Raw genomic sequence first — 17,744 nt, 5'->3', positions numbered from 1 at the left:
CCCTCCCCTCTCTGCCTCCCTCCCCTCTCTGCCTCCCTCCCCTCTCTGCCTCCCTCCCCTCTCTGCCTCCCTCCCCTCTCTGCCTCCCTCCCCTCAAAAAAAAACATATTATAGTGAAAGATACATTATTGCAATTGATAATGAAACACTGTACTCATTATATCCTGGACAAACATTATACTGAAAGACAAATAGGTTCAAATGATCAGATAACACACTATATAGTGCAGCATAACAAGTGAGAATATAAGCTTATTGCTATTACGTTTTTCCATCATGAAGACCCCCTCCAGCATTTGTTTTATTTTAAATACATGAACACATACACTGTCATCGTGGGAGAGGCAAATCTACCTCTGCTAAATTGAATCCATCCACACTGGAACACTCTAAATCTTGGTGATTCAGAGTTAAATGATATGCTGTGGATTTAATGCAATGAAAGTAGTATGTAATAAAGAGATATTACGTAACAAGTTTTCTTCCTTTATTTTAAACTGTCTCTCAAATTACTGGTAGTGTTCGAGTTTAATCTGGCAGGTGGCTGAGCACCACAGTTGTTTGCTCACTCCTCCTTTTTCCCAGTGGGACGGGGGAGAGAGTTGAAAAAACAGAACAAAATGGGTTGAGATAAAACTACATACTACACCAGGGAAAACGAAAAGGATAAGATTTATGATTACATATATATGCATGAATGTATATAACAAGCAATTGCTCACTATCCCTCAACTGATGCATGGCTAGCCCTTTGAGCAGTGGAAGAGACTCAGATGAGCTCCCGCTACCTTCAAAACTCCTTCTGCTTGGTGTCATATAGTATGGTATATCCCTTTGGCCAGTTGAAGTCAGCTGTCCTAATTCTGTTCCCTCCCAGCTCCTCAGGCCATTCACTGAGAATGGCCTTGGCTCTTTATAACATTGCTTAGCTTCAACTAGAAACATCAGTGTGTTAACAACACTGTTTTCCTCCTAGAACCAAAACACAGCAACATGCCAGACATTCTGAAGAGAACAATTCCATCCCAGCTGAAACTAAGACCGTGTTGTAGTGCATCCATGTGTCTGTGCAGTCCCGAACTTGTGGCCGTGGACATGTGTTGTTTTCACTCTCAGGCTAAGCATGAAACAAAGTCTTCAGGAGACTGTTACAAAGTAACTGTTTTTCTCTTGTTTTCTAGGGGGTAACACCTACCTATTCCTATCTGGTTACATTGCTTTTGTAATGAACAACCAGCAATACTCACGTTTTGTATTGTCAATTTAAATGACTTTATTCTGTATTGTACTCTTGAGAGAGAGATTTTACTTTTTTTTTTTTTTTTTTTTCCCCTCACAGGTCATGAGGAGGCAGTAGTCTTCCCATTTTCACTACAAAATTTTATACCAAACTGCTACACAAAAATTATACCAACGTAATTGCATTACACATAAAAACTCAGCCTTTCTGTGCTGCACCCAACAACCATGCAAAAAACATCCAACATTCATCAATCATGCTATGCTAGGCTCCTAGTTTCCTTACTGACTCAGAGAAGCCAACACAAAACAAAATCACTCTTCCTTTGATGATTCACTGACATCATCAAGTTCTGATCTGAAAATCACCAAAGCAGTATTCTCCCATCAAGGAACACCTTCGCAAAATCTGTCACTTCATTCCTGGCACATCTCTTGGGACCACCTAGATGCAAAGACATTGTATCCTCACAACAACAAAAACAGCCCACTTACTAGTGCAGTACGGAACTGATGGTCCACAGCATTTGTGGTGGCAGGGGTAAAGCGGAGCTGAGTTTGAAAGCTCTGGAATGTACCTGATAGAGCTCGTCTGGCGTGGTGTTTTACTGTGATATTGCTGCTCTCATTTGGAGGAAAAATAGAGAAGCTTTTTTAAAGGTACAGAAATAAACTATTTGCTAGAGCTCTGAACACAAACAAGCTGTTTTTCAGGGAATCTAGTGTGGAAAATGGTTTCCACACCCATGCATGCAGAGACCAAAAAAAAAAAAATAGTTAAGTCTACTGAATGTTTACCATAAGTCTACCAACAACTTAACTTAGGCTGCATTCTACAATGAAACCCCTTTTTTTTCCAAAGCCTGGATGGAAATTACAACAGTACCTCATACTTTCCTGGGAGAGCATGCTAGATATGTTCTCTTCTAACAATTACTGAAACAAAGGAAAATGTAAACAAGAAAAAACTTAGCATGATGTAAAAGCAGCGGCCACCGAATATGTCTACTCATTGGTCCTTTCTTTTCCATCATCTCAACATTTCTTGCCTTTTTCAAGAAGTGGAGAAGGAAATTCAAAATCCCCCCTGAAAATTTCCAGACATTGGAAGCTGATATTGTAAGACTACCACAGATCTCAGAGTGGCATATAAGGTTTTTTTTTTTAAAAAAAAAATTCTTTTCTTGAATAATTCACATCCATCTCTCATTCTATATGAATCTAGAATTGTTTATGTTGAATGCAAGATGCCAAAGTACATTTTTCTAGTCAACAAAACTATGCAAAGCACTTGTACAAAGGTGGCATTTTCTGCACTATAGTAAGCTTTTTTTTCAGATATTCCTAATTGTTAATATGTCGGTCTTTATTCCTATCTCTAAACTACTAGGATGAATATTCTATTACAGTAGACTTGAATTAGTGTTGGACATATTGTCTTTTATCTCCTTTGGAGAATTTTAATACATTTTCTATCATGCTATTTCCCCCAAAGTGGTGGTATTGTTGTTGTGTTGTTTTGTTTTGTGGTTTTTGTTTGTTTAGCCCACGGGCAAATCTGGGTCTCACATGCTCTAATCTCTTGTTCTGTAGCCAGTTTTAACCACTCGGATGCTAAGCAGCTGAGGTCTTTTCCTTTAAGGGAAAAAATGTCCTTTTTCTGCCAAGGCAAAGAATGTCAGTCTTTCACACTCCTCTGTATCCTATGTAACATCTCAGCAGTTACAGTCTGCATGACCAAATTCCTTAGTGTCGAATTATATCTTTCTCTGGTGACCTGTGCTGTAAATTTCTCAGGGGAAAGAGATAAATATTGACAACAACTATGTTTTTGTTAATGTTACTGTTGTGTATTAACCATTTTCATGCTCTGTTCTCTTTCCAGGCAGTGATACTGACGTGAGCTCTTCACAAGATGTTGAGTGCGCATCTATTTTTGAAGACTTCTATTTAACTTTATGTATGTTTGTCTCCATGTGAGATGTGATACTGATCTATGTGAGTCTTTTAGAACATCTGTGGTAAACATTTCATTGATTTGCAAGATCGTTCATCGTTAAATTCTCAGTTTCACGTCAAATGCAATTTTTAAAGCAAAACTCACAACAAGGTTACAATTATAACATGTATTTTAATCCATGCAAGGAGAACTCCTGCTGATGTCTAAAAGCTTTCTCTTCCAGCCTTAGTCTTACCTGAGCTGCACAAGTTTGCCTAACCATAAGGGCTTGAAAATAAGTAGACCAATGTACTGTTTAGAATTCAGCTGTTATAATTAAGACAGTCTCCCCCAGACAGATCTAAACACAGTAGAATCTATTTATTCATACCAGATATTTATTTGTGGGAGTATCTTACTTGTTCTTTTTTAAATGTTCTCAGCAAGCTGCCTAGTGGAAACATGGCTGCTGATTCCCAGTGACTTAAGATAAGATAAGTAAGACAGATCTTTTGTTCTGGTTAGAGGAACTAGAAGGACACAGGATGACTACAACCAGTTAAGTGACAGAAACCTCATGGTAAGGAGGATAATCTGTTAATGTGAACAGGAACATGGAGGTCAAACACATACAGTTTCAAGCTTGACAGCCAGTCTGTGCAGAATACATAAACACGGGGAGTCCTCTATGCAAATGTGAGGACTAACTGCAGCAGAAAGAGACCGTGCAAGAATCACGACTCCACAAAAGACTTACCCATCTTTCTGGTAAAATGGCATTGTATATATGAGTTTAAATTTATTCTATTTGGTCAACACCATGGGAAACTTAACCTGAAATAGGTGACGGTGATGGGTTTGAAAACTGATGGGCTGGCAGAATGGTGACTCATGGAAAAACTCAAGGTCAAAAATAGAACATTTGGGAAAGCCCTTCTTGCTTATATTTCTACAACACTATATCTGTGCAGTTTTCTCTTATATCGTGTATCTTTTTTAAGTAACAACAATAATAATATAATATAATATAATTTGCTTGTGAAATCCCAATTTATCAGGAATAATTTGAATCAGGAAAGAGAAGGCCCAGCCCAACTGTTAGGAAAAGAGGCCTAAAGGATGAAAATTAATATATGTCATCGTTTTGTGATTTTCGGTTGTTGGTATTCCACATCATAACATCATGTAGTGAATGTACCTGGTTCTCAGAAGAGAAGGACTACTACAGTCCCCACGGTACTTTGCTCCTCTGTTACCATTTCCAGCCGGAGGGAAAAGATAAAAGCTCGCAGTATAAAAACTTGCAGATCACGAGACCTCGTCCCTTTTTCCGCCGTCTCTCGTCTTGGCAGCACCTCGCTCTCCAGCCGTCTTATCGTCGGTAGTAGAGTAAGGCCTACCTGATTTTGGGACATTCTCTCTCTCTGTATTGGATTTATCAGCTTAAATTGTAATTATATTGTATTATAGTGTGTTGCATGTGTATAGCATTCCGATATTTTATTTAGTAAATTAGTTTGTTTCTCCTCAGATTGTTGCTGCTGTTCTTTGCTCTCAGGGCCATCTCCTTACCCTTTTCCCCTTTTTCCTTTTCCCGGGGCGTGGGCCCGTGGATCCCCCATCCCCTTCGTCACAGAACCAGGCCAAATGCCCGAAAACCGTTGACACATATAAATATTAATTACAATTAATCATTTCCATTGAAGCTGAAGAATATGTTCTGCAACCTTTTTAAAAGGGGGAGAAATTCAGGCTTCAAAAGAGAATAATTTATCAAAAAAATAACGTTGTACGTTATCATAATATTATATTATATATATCATAATATTGTTATGGTTATGTAAATTATATTCATTTATTTATCTCAGAAAAGCATTATATTTTGAATGAATTCACAGTAGAAGTAGCACAGAAATCTAAGCCATGTGATTTTTTTTTTTAATACAGCACTCTTTATTTTAATCTTCATAGAGATCTTTGATTCCAAATAGATAAGGATGCAGTGTGTTTAATCCCTGCTAGAACATCTGTTTAAAGAGCCTATTAACTTTCTCAGCATCACAGCATTAACATTCTTTCAGCATGTTCTATCTCTATTCAAATAAATTACTGTTTTTTTAAGAGGTCATTCTTTTTTTTTTTTTTTTTGACAAGTAATCCCAATGATATAAGTCACAAGTATTTTTAAGTGAAAAAAATATTGAATGTATATAGAAAGAAGAAAATACAAAAGATTTTGTGATGATTTCTTCAGAAGAGAAAAGCAAGAAAAAATTCCACCATAGTGATTTTTTTATTTAGTCCAGTCAAAGGCAAGAAGTCATCTTCACTGTTTGAGAGTGTTTGTTTTCCATCTCAGAAGAAAAATGTGATAGAGAGAGATAAAGAATTATGTTTAAGTTAATTCTCTAAAGAACGAAGACATCTTTTTATTTTGCAAGAAATTTTAAAAAGGATGTCGTACATATAATATTCTTCTTGAAACCTCTGTCTTGGGAGAGATTCGGAAGGAGTCTGGATATGGCCCTGGCCAGCTGATTCTTGGCAACACTTCTGAAGAAGGATGGTTGAATAAGATGGCCACAATTGGTCCCTTCCAAACTCATCCATTCACTGATTCTTGAAGCCAGGCTCAAATGCATTTATTTGTGTAGTAAATGTCTTGTCCTATGCCATAAGTCAAAACATGGCTCATTTTTGTGTAAGTTTATATAGATTCCATCTGTATCAGTGGAGGATTAGCATTTTTAACACTTGGTTTTCTTATGCTCAAAGAGGGACTTAGGTGAAATAATCAGTTCTTTTGAATTACTTGACACTCATTTTGGTTGTAGACAGTTTTGACAGCTATGTTAGCCTTGAAGATATTTTTCTAGGTGGCTAAAATTATATAGTAGGAATAATACTCATCAGCTGTCTGAATGCCTTTTATCAAGCAAGTAGGCAGATCAAGTTTGTTCAATGACAAAATGTTTCTACTACCTTAAATATGCTTTGAGACAAAATTTGTTAATTTATCCACTTTCAGAAGTCTTATTCACTGAAATACAAGTCAAGATTGATCCAAAATCTAGTGAACCTTAGCTTCCAGAAGATTTGTATCTAGCAAATTCTATATTCTGTATTTCTGTACTCTGGTAATTGTATTCTGCATATTATTTTGCATTCTACAGTTAGAAAACAATTTTTGCTTGTTTCAAATAAATTTATAGTTGTAAGATTTGTAGATTCATGTATTTTTACTTTAAATATCTTCTGAGTTCTTTCTTTTTGATTACTACTCTTTAGAAAACCCGGAGAGCAGTCACAGACTTTTTTTGCTGACAAGATATGTAAACCTGCCACAATGACTGTCCATACCTTAGAAATCTGCAATCCTCAGTATGACTTGTGATTGTAAAATCTTTAATCATAACCATTTGCTTTCCAGATCAAAACAGATAAATGACTGGGAAATAGATGTTTTATTGTCATTTCTACCAGAAGAATTTATTTATATGAGCAAGGGAAATTAGAGAAGGATAAAAGAGTCTAATTTAAGGAATTGCAAATGTGGTAACAGCTGCAAAATTCCTTCCAATTGAATTTCTCAGGGATTTGGAAGGTGTTTTTGAATACTATGTTTTGGAAAAAGGATATGCGTATCCAGCTAGAGACACTAGAATTAACTTTTTTTCATATTGTCATAAGAAATATAGAGCTGATCTCTTTCTGAGGATCTTGCATTGAATAGCAGCAGCTTTAGCAAAAGTCCCATGTTCAGCAGTGGAAATAGTAAGTAGCAGTTTGGACAATGGGTTTTCTTTCCATTCCTTTGAGATTTCTTTAAGAGCTATTTCTGAATGTTGTTCAGGAAGACAATTATACAGGCTCCCTTATTTCCACCTGAAAAATAGCATCAAGAAGTTCAATGTACATCTCATATTTTAAACACTTCCAGTGTTCCTGAGATTTTAAGGGTGGTTAGTAAAACTAATGACAACAGATGTATATATCTGACTTTATTACAGAAGATGTTCATGACTTTTGTGTGCATTTCTTTCCATATATTTTAATATTAAATATTAACATATTTTTATTGGATGATAACATCTCTGCTACCAAGAAAAGTGGACTATAGTGAAAATGTTCTTCTGTTGACAGAAGAGATTTTCCACTGTCAAACATTCTCCAAATATCATCACTACAGGAGTGACATATTCCCATATTAATACATTTCCAGCGTGTAGTGGAACGAAATCTGCAGGAAATAAACTGTAAGCCTCTTGTAAGTAGATGGTCAGGATTGACTGATATAGACTGAATGGTTTCTTTTTTAGACCTTTCTTGGGGGGGTGGGGGGGTGGAAGGAGGTAACCTACATTTGAAATTAATCTAACTTCCTTGAGCTGTTTCCTAATGAGTTGCAGAGACTGCGGAGTATGATTTCATGTTGGAGAACCACCTAATTTGATGTCAACATTTACATCTACTTTTTAAGAGACAAGACTGCAGTAATATTTTAGAAAGCAAAGTAAATGTGCTGCAGCTGGACAACAGAAGGATATGCTTACAAATTCCATACAGAACTCTGTATTCACTTGTTTTCATAATGCCTAAGAACCAAAAATATTAATTAAATCAGGTTGGTCTATGCTGTGGGACAAATATCTTACAGAGAGACAAATAAATCTTAGAAATTTTATATTAGTACTTCTATGCGTACTTCTAGAACTACTGTCCTGTTATGTCATTGATAAGATTCTCATACAGCAGTCCCTTCCTTTCATATCTGAGGTGACTTTTGATTACAATTATGTGCATACAATGAGATCTTACGCTTTTAGGTCTTGTGTCCTGTCAGCATCTACTAATTACCACCATATTCAATTTCAATGTTGAAGCAGTGTTTGTGAAAGTGATGGGCTGAATGAAGCTGTCTCCAGAATCCCTCATCTGTGTCTGGAAGACTCAACTGCAGTGTGTGCACAAAATAACCCAGAACCAGAAGTTACTGCTGTGAAATTCTAAGCACTATTTCTACTATTCTATAGTATATTCTACTATAGAATATACTATAGATATAGAATATACTATACTATACTATAGATATAGAATAATATATTCTACTATTCTAAGCACTATTTCTTTCTCTGGTCTTTTGCTGTGCAACTAATTTACTGGTTCATTGTTAGATGATTGCTGCAGATGAGTACTTGTATATGTTAACCCTCGGTAGGGGTCATGGATAAGGAGAATTGGTCATGCACTATATTTTCCAACACACTGAAGAAAAGATTTCTTTGATGTGTTACTTCTTGTAAGTATGACCTTTCCACTGCTTAGGTAATCCAAATAAGTAGAAGTTATTCTCATGAAGAAGGCAGATTTTTAATCTCATTATCCACTTCTTGTAGACCTGTAGTCATTAGTGTGCATTTCAATTTTTAAATGGAATGTAAGTTTTTAATAATAATGGCTAATTCACATAGGTCTTTCAGAAGTAAATGTCAAGATGATTTATATCCTACTATGTAGAGAAACAGGTAAAAGCAAAGTGACTTGGTCAGTGACATACAACAGAAAGATCCAGTGCTACTTCATGTGACATACTTTCCTATACCAAATATGAAAGAAAGAGAAATCCAGCTATTTTTTTTTCCAGATAAAAGAATTTTCTCTAGAAATTTTAATACTGTTTCTCTTCATTTCTCATTCTAAAACAGAAGTCAATTCTCTATTGATCCTAGATATCTCTCTCTATACATATATTTTTGAAGGTCAGTACACGGATTGATTCAAAGGATAATCTTATTTTATTACATGTATAAACAAGACTTCCAACAGATAAGATCAAACAGCAATAATCATTTTTCTTTGCTCTCTCAAATCAATATTCTTTCTCAAGAACTGTCTATGCTCAGACATCAAATCAGAATATAAACCCTCTTCTGCTCAGCTTCCTCTTCAAGCACTTTCTGCAGAACTAAATATGTATCCTTGAAACAAAATGTTTATTTGTGTATGTTGGAGAAATACATTAAAAGTCTGTTCAATAATACTACACATAAATTCTCACTGTAGTATACAACTAGCATTAGCTCAATACATAAAATTAGCTTTTCATTCTCTCTACAAAAGAAATTCTCTAAGGAAGGTTACAGCAATATGAAATTCAGGCTATCCATGTTCAAATCTTACTTTTTGCTCTAATTGCCGTTTATTAATCAACTTGTTCAGTATTTCAACAAATGCTCTAGAGAAAAACGTAGTGAAACTGTGTAACAACTTGAACTTTTATTTCTAATGCTCTGATACATTAGTTCAGTAGTTTTATAAGGAACTGTGGTGAGTCAGAGGGTCTCTCCAAAAAGAATTGTTAGAAAAGTTGAAAACTGTATATTTGATTGCGTTCACTGTGGTGGCTTAGCCTTGGCTAAGGGCCTAACTACTACTCAGCTGCTTGCTCACTCCCCCTCCTCAGTAGAACAGGGGAAGAAAATAGGATAAGTCAAGATAAAGACAGAGAAATAACTTACCAATTACTGTCACTGGCAAAACAGATTCTACCAGGGGAAAAATAATGTTATTTTTTGCCAGTTAAAATATATTTAGGTAGTGAGAAGCAAAGGCAAATTAAAACAAAAGCTACCCCCTTTGCATGTTCAACATCACAGAAGACCCCTCCACCACTCAGTGAGCGGTGTGGTGTGGTGGGGGGCGAGGTACAGTCAGTATATGGCAGTTTCTTTCTGCTATTCCTTACTCTCACACTTCTCCCCTGGTTCAGTGTGGACTCAGCCCATAGACTACAGTCCCTCAGCGAAAAAGTCTGCTCCAGTCTGGTCTTTTCAAGGGCTGTAAGGGTATATGCTGTGAGGCCTGAAGCATCTCCTCCTCTGTTCTGTGGGCTTAACACAGGGCATCTCCTGTCCTCCTCCCACAGTGGCCATACCTGGAGCCCCCTCAAGCAGCCAAAATCTTGCCATGTATACCTCATAGATTCATTGATGTGTTGTTATGGTTTTGTGGATATCTCTGGACTAAGGGCATCATGGTTTAAAAGTTATTTTGAAGATCAAGATACAGATCATCACATCTGGCATCAATTAGGAAAACTTACCTGAGACAGCCCTAAAGTGTACATTTTATTCGTAGTAAATATATACCATTGAAGAAGCTCTCTATAGAGCAAATAGAGCTCAGTTGCCCTCAGAAATGCACCATGAGTGAAAACTAGTATAACTACACTGAAGGCTAAATGAACATCCTTCTGTTTCCTCCCTTGATTGAGCCAAATATGCTGCTTTGTACTTTGTGATAGATAAAGCAGGTCTTCTCTCATTTGACTATCCCGTGATTTCTGCTGTTGTTAAATGACAAAAATTAATTAATAGGATAGTCAGACTTGTACAAAAAAAATTACACTTGAACATTTTCTCTGTTTTTCAAGAGAGAAGTAAAAATGAGCTGTGAACTATTTAAAGCAGTTCAAATTAAAAAATCTTACTCTATAACTTTAATAACTTGTATTGTTTTTATTATGTATCTTCCTATAATTTTTTCTATCACATGACCTTCATTCTGGGAATATAGGATCAAACCTCAATAAATTCAACTTAGCATTGAAATTTGTGTGTGTAGCATTAACTACAGTAAATTGGAACTCTTTGTAGCATTGTTTCTAGAGCCACCAAGATACAGACCTGAATGACCTTGTTAGTTGTGCTGGTTAGGTGTTTTTCTGGGTATAATTATAGCAATATGTTAGTAAAATTACACTTTTGTTATTTTACATTTACATCTATATTATCTAGCAGGATTCACATGCTTTAGCTTTCCAGTCATTAATATCTATGTTAACTTAGAACATCTGTATTTATGGCATAATAAGCACGGTTCTTGTTCTCATTATTTCAGTAACATATTTCAGAGAGTGACCCCAGAAAAGCTGATTTTAAAAGGAACTAAGACAGAACTCCATTTGTAACCCAAACTAATTTGGAAGCCTATTAAGTATCTTTTGCAATCCTGTGGTTGGCAGTGCTGGATTCAAGATTCCACTGTAGCAGCTGTTGTTTTGCTTTTCTTTTTGCCTTTTTTCTTTCGTGGAGGGTGGGAGGAAAGAGGGAGTAATGACTTTGCTTGAATTAAGATATTTGTTACATAGAAAAGAGCACTTGAATAGCCATTCAAAACATAAAATGAAATAATGATGCTGACTGAGCAGAAACTGCTTGAAAAGATGAGTAAGAGATGTACCTCTGGAACAGTTATTCTCTGAAGAAGTTGAGTAGGTTATGGTAGACTGAAAAGAAAACTTGTTTGAAAGAAAAAAAAAGCTGTAGAAGTAGAAAGAAATTGTCTGCTAACATAAAACAGAACAAATTATGGGTCACATATTTTCTGTGATGTCAATTTTGTATTAAAACATATGCTATATCTTTAGATACAATGTATCAATAATACATAATGTACTTATATACATAATGTAATACATAATGTACTTACTATAATTTGTACTTACTATAATTTGTAAGCCTTTTGACCGAAGTGTCCCTGAAAATATACATAAACATAAGGCCAAAGAGTTAATTAAATTTTAGATTAAACTGATAAAAGGGTTATCTAGGTGTTGGTTGTTGTTCAGTTAACACACTTAGTGAGCATAAATTGGCACAGACACTGGAAAAAGCAATCTTGTTAATCAGTAATAAAAAGCCCTTAACTTCTGTCCTCCCATCTCTTACACCAGCACAAACCATCATGTGCTTATGTGGTAAATTGGGTGAGAGACCTGATCAGTTAAAAATGGAAGGGAGGAAGGAAGAGGGAGGAATAATTTTCTGTCAGATCAGATCCTGCATCTGATTCACTGCTTTGGTGCATGAACACCTTTCTGACACAACTGAATCATGAGAACAAGCAGCATACAGGTAAAGAGTGAGCAGAAGTGGTGACCTACAACTACTAAAGTGATTGATGAGAAATTCCAGTCTGAGAAGAGCGAAATTCATCCTGTGGTATGAGTTTACTCTACTGATTCCAATATTTTCTAAAATAATGGACAATCTAAATTTTTATTATTATCAGTATTTATTTATACAAGAATTATATGTGAAAATGTGGTGAACATCCAGTACAAATAAGAAAATAAAAACTATAACAAACATTTCTATCTTACTGTTGGACCTTTTCATTCTGCTCTACTAAATGTTACTTTCTTGCCCTTTAGCCTGAATTACACCACTTTAGGGTCTATGTAGTGGTACATTAAGATCTGAACAGGTAAGGTAATTTAATACCTTCTTTTTGTAATCTCAGCTATATGCACTTACCTAGTCTGGACACCTAGTGAACCCAGGTTTCTGCTAGATCATGACATTTCTTTGCCTTTTATACATCAGTTTGAGTCCAATGTTGTGAGCAATAAGCTATAGTGAAACTTTTTCAGCAGATTTGTATCTAATCAAATTAATGATCACTTCCTAGTAACTTCTACTGGATTGCTCAGCTGGCAACAATCTTACATTAATTTTTTTTTACTTATTTCTGTCAGTTGCGGAAGCTGGAGGAATGCATCATGAAGCAAATTTGTGCTTTGTGAATAGCCCTCAAATACAGGTCACTGTTTTTATCTAGGGAGGAAGTGGTTGACTTTTTCTTTTCTTTTTCTCTTTCCCAATAACATTTTCAGTGCAAGATTTTTTTTAGCAAAATCAGCTCCAATGTAAAACTAAAATTCTGCAGCCTAATGCACAATATGTAATACTTTTTTTTTTCAATTGAAACCTTCATTTTTTCTTTTCTTGTACTTTAATCTGACATAAGAGTTCCTTGATTTATCAAAATATTAGGAAATATTTTCTCTTCAGATAGTAATTTTATACTGTTGATCATCTCCTTTGTTAAGTGAATTATTGTATAAATAAATGAAACTATCTATATTTAGGTTCTTATGTGCCAGAAACTGATGACAATGTACAACATTGCATATATCTGCTCAGATTTCCTGCTGCAGTGAAAAGGCAGAAAAATATAATTGAACTTCAGTGTAGCTCTGTCTTGCCTTCTGTACAACATGGCAGGACTAGAACTGTCTATCTAGTTCCACACCAATACTTATTTGGTAATCTTGCTATTTTGTGTGATAGAAAACAAGCTACAATGTGGGATTTCACAGGTCAAAAAATGCCATATGAGCAACTCGTACATATGAACTACCATATTTGAGTTCTTCAGATATTGTCAAAGTAACTTCATGCTCAAGATGACTTAGGGTAATGTCTGTATGGTTTTTCTATTAAGGAACACAAAATGAACCATGGAAACATTTTGTATACTGAACTTTTTAAACCAGAAGTGATAGTTTGCTTGCCTACTATGGCATACGCAAAAGATCAAATAAAATGAATCCGTGTTAGAGAGGTCTATGTAGGTTTTTGGGCCACAGGTTCATCCAGTGAAAGAATATTTCTGCATTAGTGCCAAGTCAGAGGGGTTATAGCTATGTGTACATTAAGAGGGAAACATTCTCAAAAATGCTACTTAGACCTTTAAGAATAGTGGTGTGCTTCTCCCTGTACAGCTTGCTCCCTGATAATTTATAAAGACAAGGGAGAGAAGAGTATCTGCCCTTTCTGGCATTGGAGCACCATCTTTCAACACTCTTATATTTTAAGTCTATCATGCGCAAGACTGTGTCTGCATTTTATGCTGTGAGAAGTGTTTTTTGTGTCCTGTTCTGTTCCTTGTTAACATCTATACAGGGACAGCTGCTGCTTCGCCCCTAAGGAATCCTAGAGATTAACTATCCACCAGTCTTAGAGACAACCATATCAGCTGTAACGTAGATTTTACTGATCGGAAGCTTAAATAGAGAATAAAAGATCTTGGTGTAGAAGTGCTAATAGAGAGTAGGTGTAATTTTCAAGGTAAGATATGGGCAATTTGGTGCTTGCAATTAAAAATAATGGAAATAAGTATCTAGAACTTGCAAACCAAATTTCCAGTCTGCCACAGAAATTGTCTTTCATCCAGGAAAAAATTAAAGCCCTGATAATTTCTCATTAACAACATTTTAATAAAAAGAAATAATGATAAGTTCATAAATTTGTGTCTGTTTTACAAACATATTTTTTCTTCCAGAGCTATAAATGCTTCTATTTTTTTTATGAATAATGGGTGGCTGCTAGAGTGGGCACTGACTCTGATATCAGGATGCCTGATCTGTTCATCCAGATGTTTCTCTCCCAGACAGGGAAGCACACCTTCACCCCATCTTCCTGGCTGCAGAAACAACCTCTACTCTTGCAGAATAGCCAGAACAGAGGATTGGTTTATTGTCTTGCTCCAACTGCAGACTGGAACAACCTGTCCAGCTGGTATCACTACTCAGTTCATGACTATATAGCTCATTTCACTTTTTTTCTGTTTTCCTGGCCCTAATTTTCTCCAATTATGTTCCTTTCTTATTCCTCCGAAGTAAGTAAAATCATTGCCTGAGTAATCTCAGCCTCATGTCATTACTGAGGTGCTGTTGACCTTGCAAGATTGTACTCCTCTACAATTAGATATGGCATTTGGATATTTCTCACATCAAATCACAGAATAATCTAGTTGAAAAGGCGCCTCCAGAGGGCATCTATTCCTTCCCCCTGCTCAGAACAAGCCTGTCAAGTTTCCCTAGGCCAAACCCAGTCAAGTCCTGAACTTCTTGAAGACTGAAGATCCACAATCAGTTCTTCATAGTAAAAAAGTTTCTTTATATCTACTGGGCTTTTCATGTTCCAGTCTGCCTGTTGTATCTCACTCCAATGCCAGAGCCAGACAACACCTCCTCTGCATTCTCCCATCAGGGAGCTGTGGGCAGCAGTAATGTCTCCCCAGAGGCTTTTTCTTCTTCAGTATGAACAAACCCATTTCTTTTGGTTTCTCCAAAACCAATGAGTTTTGGGTAGGTATATCGTATCCCCCTGTTCCCTGACCAACCCTGAAAGAGCCAGTCCAGGAAGAGATATGGCATTGTCTTGTCAGCTTCAGTCAGTTCTGAACATAGTGGTCTGTCCCAGCTGAAACCTGGTCAGCTGAAATGTGGTTGGATGCATAGGAAAGAGAGTACTTTGGCCTATGGTCTTTTGATACTTGAACTTCACATTACAGTTAAGAAGAGAATTCTATGTATATAAGAAAGGAAGATTAATTTAGAAACTATTTTTAAAATTGCACAGATCACATTTAAATATATAATGTCTCTTGGAATTAGAATATAAATATTTATGAGCTAATGCTATTAATTTCTGTGGCAAATTAAATTTTTATTTAAATATTTCTGAAGACTATTTCCTTGGATAATAGAATACAAATTATTAAGTAAGTAATATTCATTTATAATAAATATCTAACGCGATTGTTTGCAAATAGTGGTTTCCTCTGCTTTTTTTCTTATTACTATAATCTATCCTACCAAGTTGTGTATCATAAAAGGATAATTTGCAGTAGGATAAAGCTACTGAAGTGATGAGCAAAACCTTTAAATTATAGGAAATATTAGAGCAATTTTTTTTCTGAACAAATAAGGTTTCAATCTACAAGGGGCCTGGCTCCTTAGACATACAATAAAACCAAAGGAGATGCTTCAAAACCTGATTTAGTTTTTTAATGTGCTGCCTTCCACATATTAATTGCCCTGGGACCTAAGAAGGGCACTTACACTGAAGTTAATGGCAAAATAATTTCTTAAAAATTTCTTTTTCTGAATTATTTTTCCTCTTACAGAAGAAATTTCCAGAGACTTAAGGGTGAATATCATCAATTTACAACTGATTAATTACTAGTTGATTAGCACTTAATGATTATTAGAAATTAGCTAAAAACATACTAATCTTTGTTCATGGATGATATCATTAAACTATGTTTAACCAAAAAGTTTACAACCACCAATATGGGGAACTGGTTTGACATTAGAGGATAAAATGTAATTTACTTAAAGTCTTGCTAGTTAATATGCCTGTGATGTGTATATAATATATTCTTGACAAAATTTAAACACAAAGCAGCAGTTTTGTACTGCAGTCAAAGCTTCCAAAATTTCTGTTTTAGGCTTCTCCTCTTCTCTGTAAGAGGTAGACTGAGAAAAGAGAATCAGATACAAAAGTGAACAGTCAGTATTTCAGTACTGATTTTTTAAAAATAACGTAACTACTACACAAGCTTGCCTATATATACAAATATACAGCTTTTTCCAGAAGATAGTGAAAAACAAATAAAAACAGGTAACAAAAAAATCTCCCAGTGCTGGAAAACTTGTTTCCTGTATAATTTTTAATAGGAATTTCCATCTATAGAAACTTCTCTTTTTACAGCTTCCCTTTTTACAGCTAAATCTGGGAAAATCTTGCTGGTCTGATACAACAGATTATGAAGAAGAATGAGGCATCCATTTTCTTCAAACATCCACTATGACAGAGACGAGTTTTGAACATGAACACAGTAGTTCAGAAGACGGCACTGTACCCCCCGCTGACTTTAAACATTGATGAGGTGTGCTGGGACAGGGACTGCTGCTTCTAACGAAGTTTCCTTTCCTCTCCGCTAATGCATATAACAAGGAAATGAGAAACAAAACTGTATATCAATGTTTTCCTTCTCATCTACTGATGTGAGTCAAGTATTATCCTATTATAACTTATTATCTCTCAAGCCTTTTCCTTACATGCTTAGAGTACGTAAAATCACCTCTGTTCACATGAAAAAAAGTATAAGCAAAAGAATTTCAACATGAAATTTTTATTTTTTTTTTTGTCCTGGTCAGGCATATGTGATATTGTGTTATGTTCATTTTGTCCACAAATATACATAAAACTCATTGAAGAGGATATCTCCTAATAACACCTCATTTCACATCTGGAAACTAATTTGCTATTGCTTTGCCTAATGAATGAAAGAATATTTACAGTTTTCAATAGTTTTCAGAAAGGAAAATAATTCACTTTCTAGCTCTAATGCAATAGCTGAAAAACCATAAAATAACAGATGTCAGTGCAGATTGAATTTATTTTTTCCAATATGCTTTTAAATGAATGAATGTGAAACTGTTAATACTTGTTGTATCTCAGAAAGTTGGTTATATTTACATGATTTTGATGTCTGTTTTAATGCTAGAACTGCAGTCACGTATGTGGGAGGTAACTGATGTTTGGCAGTTTTCTAGAAGAGCCTAGTTGCTATGAGCTTGTCATTTACGGTGACAGACATCTTTTCTTTCCTATTTATTTTGTGATTTCATAAATGAGGGTTTTTTTTTTTTCACAGTTAAATACTGAATGCAGCATTTCTACTCACATTAGAGCTCAGTAGTCAGATAATTTTTCTGGCAATGTTATATAGATAAAGGAAGAACAGTGTGTTTTAACTGGAAGACATTCGAATTTCCCAAAGCAGACTTGCATTGTTAAATACAGACACATTTCTCTTCGATACAGATAAAGAAATAGACGCTGGTGCAATGCATGAAGGCAATATGAAAATCTGATAAAATGAGATCCACTAATCAGTCTGCAGAGGTTACACTCCGGAAAAATAACAT

The 17,744-nt window shown here is 35.5% G+C and overlaps 1 long non-coding RNA gene across 1 annotated transcript in view; it reads left to right on the top strand.

Annotated features, from left to right (window-relative positions):
* Positions 1–4,423, top strand: part of LOC110401627 — a 5,149-nt gene extending 726 nt beyond the window's left edge. Inside the window, exons 2-4 of the long non-coding RNA XR_002440474.1 lie at positions 977–1,155; positions 1,340–1,899; positions 3,125–4,423. This is a non-coding gene — a long non-coding RNA (uncharacterized LOC110401627). The remainder of the gene's footprint in view (positions 1–976; positions 1,156–1,339; positions 1,900–3,124) is intronic.

This window comes from Numida meleagris, chromosome 6, assembly GCF_002078875.1.
Source record: "Numida meleagris isolate 19003 breed g44 Domestic line chromosome 6, NumMel1.0, whole genome shotgun sequence".
Classification (NCBI taxonomy): domain Eukaryota; kingdom Metazoa; phylum Chordata; class Aves; order Galliformes; family Numididae; genus Numida; species Numida meleagris.
Note: the sequence above shows the minus strand (reverse complement) of the source record. Positions and strands in the feature narration are given on the sequence as shown.